The 7,095-nt window shown below is 43.0% G+C and overlaps 1 pseudogene; it reads left to right on the forward strand.

Moving 5' to 3' along the window:
• Positions 1-3,784: 3,784 nt before the first annotated feature.
• On the forward strand, positions 3,785-4,757 carry LOC129058035 (small ribosomal subunit protein uS2-like; annotated as a pseudogene).
• The last annotated feature ends 2,338 nt before the right edge of the window (positions 4,758-7,095 follow it).

Below are 7,095 nucleotides of genomic sequence, written 5' to 3' on the forward strand. Positions count from 1 at the left end.
TATAGAATAGATCGGCCGGGTGTGGTGGCTCACGCCTGTAATCACAGCACTTTGGGATGCTGAGGTGGGTGGATCACGAGGTCAGGAGGTTGAGACCAGCCTAACCAACATGGTGAAATCCCGTTTCTACTAAAAATATAAAAATTAGCCAGGCGTGGTGGCATGCGCCTGTAATCCCAGCTACTGAGGAGGCTGAGGCTGGAGAATCGCTTGAACCCAGGAGGTGGGGGTTGCAGTGAGCCGAGATCATGCCATTGCACTCCAGCCTGGGCGACAGAGTGAGGCTCCGTCTCGGAAAAAAAAAAAAAAAAAAGAAAAAGAATAGATCTTCCATAGAGATGCATCCACATATAAAATATAACCATAATAATGGTAAAAACATATTTACACAGTGTTTTTACTTTGCAGCACACATATATCATTTTATCCCATTGAAATCCTTGGCACATGGTTAGGGAAGACATTGTCCCATTTTATAGATGAGGACACTGAGGAAGAGAGGGCTAGGTGGCATGCCTGCAATGACAGGGCCGGGTGGCAGCAGCACTGGGACAGGAACCAAGGTCTTGTCACTCCGAGGCCCAGGCTCCCCAAGAGGCACACGGCAGGGCAATGCCGTCTTGACCTGTCTTTGAAGTCTCTCCATGGCCTTACGCAGGACCCGGGGGCGCTCACGGCAAAGGCAGTCTTTGTGCACGCACACTTGGCCCACATCAGCCTCCTGGTGGGAAACAGAGACACAGAGGAAATGATGTTTTCTAACACAGGGAAAGAAGCACAGGGCCTGCCTTCAGAAATCAAGGTTGCGTAGACAGAGGGGAACTTTTTACTAGGGCTTCCTCTTGGCCAATTAAACCTAATGACTCATTTCCTTTTTCTTCTGAAAACATGCACCATTTTCTCCTATCGTCCTGAAGGAGGAGAAACCTGGAAGATCGCCACCTAGTGGCCCAGACCATCAAGATCGTGGCTCCTTCTCCCCCTGCTACCCCACCCCCACTTCATAGGCCACCTTGCCTGTTAGAAAACTGGACCCATACCCCTCACCATGCAGCAAGATAATCTCAAATGGATCAGAAATTCAAACGTAAAAAATGAACACAAACAAGTATTAGAAGACACATCGGTGGACTTCTTTATACCCTGGGTGTGGGAAGTCTGTCTATGATTCAAATCCCAGATGCAAACCAAAGGGCCTCTGGGTGCTTGCTCCTCCAGCTGACACAGGAGTTGGGGGGGAAAGGGGATGTGTGTGCAATCTTCACCTCCATGTGGCATCTGTCCTACCCCATTAGAGCTAAGTGACTGTCCCCAACCTGGGCTCCTGGGATCAAGCGGAGGGAAACAGATAAAAAATAATTAAACTGACCGGGCCCACTGCCCTCTTTGCCTTCTTGGCAGACAGGAAAAGAGGCCTCAATGCTGTGCCTCACAAAAAGGAAGACACTTAAGATATCGAGGGGCATGGAGCTGGGCACAGTGGCTCCCACGTGCGATCCCAGCACTTTGGAAGGACAGGCAGGAGGATCCTTTGAGTCCAGGAGTTTGAGACCCGCTTGGGCAAAATATTGAGACCCTGTCTCCACAAAAAGTAAAATAAAATAATTAAAAATTAGCCAGGTGCAGCACTGCACCCCTGTAGTCTCAGCTACTCTGAAGGCTGAGGCAGGAGAATCATTTGAGCCAGGAGATCGAGGCTGCAGTGAGCCAAGATCACACCACTGCACTCCAGCCTGGGCCACAGTGGAAGACCTTGTCTCAAAAAATAAAATAAAAAAAAAAAGTAGGCTTTTTTTCAAATAAAAATTTTAAGAGAGGCATGGAAACCCAGTCCAAGCTCAGCCTGACACCAAAATGAATGCTTTTCTAATGAAAAATAAACTACTCCAATGGAATAAAATAAAGTATTAATAAATTCAACAACTTTAAAAAAACCTGCTGCATGGCAAGAAAATTGGCACATTGTGAGAAGTATTTGCAACATTTTCACAGAAACAGGTTAATCTGTAATATTAGGAATATAATGAACATTCAAATATTGAGGGGAAAAGGCCAAAACTTGATAGAAAATTAGGCAAAAGGCGTGAACAAACAGTTCACACACACAGATACAAAAATATGTAGATGGACCTTAAAATACAGAAAGATGTTCAACTTCACTCATTATGTTATAAATATATATTAGAACTACATTGAGATACCAATCTTTATAAAATTGTCAGAATTTCAGAAGTTTGACCATGCATTCCATTGGCAAGGCTGTAATGATTCTCATAATCATTGGTGGGAATGCAAAATGATACACCCTGTGGAGGGAATTTGGAAATATCTAGCAAAACTATATATGCAATTTACCCTTTGACTCAGTAATACTAACTCCAGGAATTTATCCTGAAAGTACACTTCTACAAATATAAAACAACGTATTTATAAGGTTGTTCACGGAGACATTACTTAAATAGCAAAATATTAGAAACAATTTCATTCAACTAGGATAGTAATTGAATAAACTGTGATGCATTCACACAATGGAGTACTACACAGGTGAAAAGTGTTGAGGAATATTTCTCTGAATTAACATGTAGTAATTTCCAGGATATAGTAAGTGAAAAAAATTAAAGTACTAAATAATGGATATGTTATGCTACTTTTTTTGTATAAGAAAGAGAGACACAGGAAGAATAAACCAAAACCAAGCAGTTGCCATTGGAGATTGGCAGGAATGGAGCGGAAGTAATAAGGATGTGAGTTTACCCTTTCGTATTAGTCTGTTCTCATGCTGCTAATAAAGACATACCCGAGACTAAGTAATTTGTAAAGGAAAGAGGGTTAATTGATTCATAATTCAGCATGGCTGGGGATGCCTCAGGAAACTTACAATCATGGTGGGAGGGGAAGAAAACATGTCCTTCTTCACATGGTGGCAGGAAGAAGTGCCAAGCAAAAGGGGGAAAAGCCCCTTATAAAACCATCAGTCTCATGAGAACTCACTCACTATCACGAGAACAGCAGCATGGGGGTAACCACCGCCATGATTCAATTACCTCCCATCAGGTCCCTCCTACAACTCACAGGGATTATGGGAACTACAGTTTGAGATGAGATTTGGGTGAGGACACAGCCAAACCATATCAAATTCTGAGTATAGTTTTTGATATATAGTTGTATATAACTACATATATAATTTTATATATACATATATATAGTTTTGACTTTTGAACCTTGTAAAAGTTTTACATTTTTTTTTTTTAATGGAGTCTCACTCTGTCACCCAGGCTGGAGTGCAGTGGCATGATCTCAGCTCACTGCAACCTCCAACTCCCGGGTTCAAGTGATTCTCCTGTCTCAGCCTCCTGAGTAGCTGGGATTACAGGCGTGTGCCACCATACCTGGCTAATTTTTGTATTTTTAGTAGAGATGGGGTTTTGCCATGTTGGCCAAGCTTGTCTCGAACTCTTGACCTCAGGTGATCCACCCACCTCAGCCTCCCAAAGTGCTGGGAATACAGGTGTGAGCCACCACGCCTGGCCCATATCTAAAATTTTTAAAATTTTGAGATTTGTCAAAAAGAAAAGCTTAAAATTAAATGCAAATATAAACAAATGAACTTAACTGCATCTAAAATTAATAATAGAACCATACAGAAAAAAAAAGGTTGAAATGACCTGTGAATACAGTATTCTGACTATCTACCCTTAACCGATGTATTCTAAGAACAAATAGTACTACAAAGAAGTCTTGAACTTTTCTTAGGCCTAATGTTGGAAATGGGCTTCTGCACTACCCAGAGAGGGGTCCATTCTGGCTTGTTCTGGATTCCTGTCTTAATTTAAAGGGAGACGTTCACAATGTCCAGAGTCCTTGATGTCCTGCCAATGAAGGAGGAGGATGTCCTCAAGTTCCTTGCAGCAGGAACCCACTTAGGTGACACTAATTTTTACTTCCAAATGGAACAGTACATCTATAAAATGAAAAGTGATGGCATCTACATCCTAAATCAGAAGAAGACCTGGGAGAAGTTTCTGCTGGCAGCTCGTGCCATTGTTGCCATTGAAAACCCTGCTGATGTCAGTGTCATATCCTCCAGGAAAACTGACCAGAAAGCCACACCGTTGTTTGCTGCTGTCACTGGAGCCACTCTTATTGCTGGCCGCTTTACTCCTAGAACATTCTCTAACCAGATCTCAGCAGCCTTCCGGGAGCCACAGCTTCTGGTGGTTACTGATCCCAGGGCTGACCACCAGCCCCTCACAGAGGCATCTTACATTAACCTACCTACCATTGCTCTGTGTCACACAGATTCTCCTCTGCGCTATGTGGACGTTGTCATCCCGTGCAACAACAAGGGAGCTCACTCAGGGGGTTTGATGTGGTAGATGCTGGCCTGGAAAGTCTTGTACATGCCTGGCACCATCTGTGAATGGGAGGTCATGCCTGATCTCTGCTTCCACAAGGATCCTGAAGAGATTGTAAAGAAGAGCAGGCTGCTGCTGGAAAGGCTGTGACCAAGAGGAATTTCAGGATGAATGGACTGCTGCAGCTCCTGAGTCCACTGCTACTCAGCCTGAGGGTGCAGACTGGTCTAAAGGTGGCAGGTGCCCTCTGTGCCTATTCAGCAGCTCCCTACCGAAGACTGGAGCGCTCTGCTTGCCACGGAAGACTAGTCTGTAGCTCCCACTGCTCAGCCACTAAACGTGTAGGAGCAACCACTGAATGGGCTTAAGCTGTTTATCCACAGGCTTTTAAGCACCATGAAAAGAAGGTAGACAGAAATAAACACCAATTTATTTTGAAAAGGAAATGGTAGGCCGGGCGCCGTGGCTCACACCTGAAATCCCAGCACTTTGGGAGGCTGAGGTGGGTGGATCACCTGAGGTTGGGGGTTCAAGACCAGCCTGACCAACATGGAGAAACCCCATCTCTACTAAAAATACAAAATTAGCTGGACATTGTGGCGCATGCCTGTAATCAAAGCTACTCGGGAGGCTGAGGTAGAAGAATCACTTGAACCCAGGAGAAGGAGGTTGCGGTGGGCTGAGATTGTGCAATTGCACTCCAGCCTGGGCAACAAGAGTGAAACTCCGTCTCAAAAAAAAAAAAAGAGGAAGTGGTATTGGAGCAGTCATTCTGAAAGTATTTGGGGTGTATTGTAGAATAGAGCAAATGATTAAATATATTGATGTTTCCTTTTTGCTACTAGGTGTGTTAAAATAAACTAAATAAATGAATGTATTGATGGTGTTGGAAGTCAGAGTTCCCATTGTGGAGGAAGCAAAGATACAAATATGGATTGGGGAGATGAGGAGGAATCCTGTGGAGCTGGGTTTTAATTGGAAGAAATTAAAAAAAAAATACTAGCTTTCTAAAAGTATGCATTTCTTAGCTCTGTCCACCGAAAGGGTTTATAAACAATGATATCCCAGTAGCAATGAGCAAACCTAGTGGCCAGAGCTTGGTTTCTGAATGCCATTTTCCACTAAAAAAAAACCTTAGAGAAATGGCTGATTCCAGACCTGAAGCAGGGAAAATCTGAAGTGAGCCACAAAGTAAGGAAGTGCTCAAAGACTGATGGGGTTATGTCAAAAGGATACTGACATCAGCTTGGAGGAACTTCCACTAACCAAATTTGGGACAATCTGACATCAAAAATAAGTTATTGTAGTAGATTGTAATGCAGACCTCAGAAGATTCGCCTCAAGATCCTGGGGGCCCTTCCATAGGGCTTCTTGACAGCACGGCAGCTGGCTTCCCCTAGAACAAGCCGTGTGACAGTTCCCAAAATGAAAACCGTAGTGTTTTTATAACCTCATCTCAGAAGTGACAGTCTATAACTTCTCACTTATTCTATTGTTTAGAAGCAAGTCACTAAGTCCAACACATACCTAAGGGGAGGGGGAACCCAAGGATGTGGACACCAGGAGGTAAGGACCAATGGGGGCCATCTTAGAGGGCACCCACACCAAGTAATCAAGTATAACCACATCACCAGTAATGGAACAAATTGACATTATGTGCCTCCTGATACACCACAATGCATGATACAGATATGGTATTCTTGGGGGAAAAGGAAGGAAGAAACAAACAGACAAATCCAGAATGTGGGACACTCTATGAGAGAACCAGTTTGAATTCTTAGAAAGTGTCAATATCATGAAAAAGATAAAATAGTTGCTGTAAGTTACAGAAGACTAAAGAGACATGAAAAATCAGTGAGATTTGTGATCCTTAAAAAGATTCAGGATCAGACAGGTGTGGTGGCTCACACCTGTAATCCTAGCACTTTGGGAGGCTGAGGCGGGTGGATCACCTGAGGTCAGGAGTTCAAGACCAGCCTGGCCAACATGGTGAAACCCCATCTCTACTAAAAAATAAAAAAAAAAAGCTAGGTGTGGTGGTGGGTGCCTGCAATCCCAGCTATTTGGGAGACTGAAGCAGGAGAATTGCTTGAACCAGGGAGGCAGAGGTTGCACTGAGCCAAGATTGTGCCATTGCACTCCAGCCTGGATGATAAGAGCAAAACTCGGTCTCAAAAAGAAAAAAAAAAAAAAGATTCAGGATCAAAAAACAAAAAGAGCTATAAAAGACATTTTTGAACCAATTTGAATATAGACTACATATTGAACTATTAAGTATATGTTAAATTTGTTGGGTGTGATAATGGTATTATGATTGTGGAAGAGAATCACTTTCTTCTAAGAGAAACATGCTGAAATATTTATGCATCAAGTTTACAATATCTGCAAGTTGTTTTCAAATAGTTGAGGAAAGCAAAACCAAAACAAAAAGCCTCTAACGTATAAATACATATACAAGTGTGTATATATGTTTGGAAATGTGAAGGATATACTCACGTTCATTGTCCTGCTCTTTCCATTTTTCTAAGTTTAAAGTTTTCCAAATAAAAGGTTGCTGAGGTGGGAGGTGGGAGTGGATATTAGGAATTTTAGGAATTTAATCAATTATTTATGGGAAAGACCCTTGGTATGTGTTGGGCTGCCCTAGGGATTCCAGGGAACCCACAAATGGTCTCTTGGTGGTGCCCAGTGTACGTGTTGGGGATTCTCTGAGCCAGTGCTCACACCATGTTGAGAGGTG

This window comes from Pongo abelii, chromosome 11 (assembly GCF_028885655.2).
Source record: "Pongo abelii isolate AG06213 chromosome 11, NHGRI_mPonAbe1-v2.0_pri, whole genome shotgun sequence".
NCBI lineage: Eukaryota > Metazoa > Chordata > Mammalia > Primates > Hominidae > Pongo > Pongo abelii.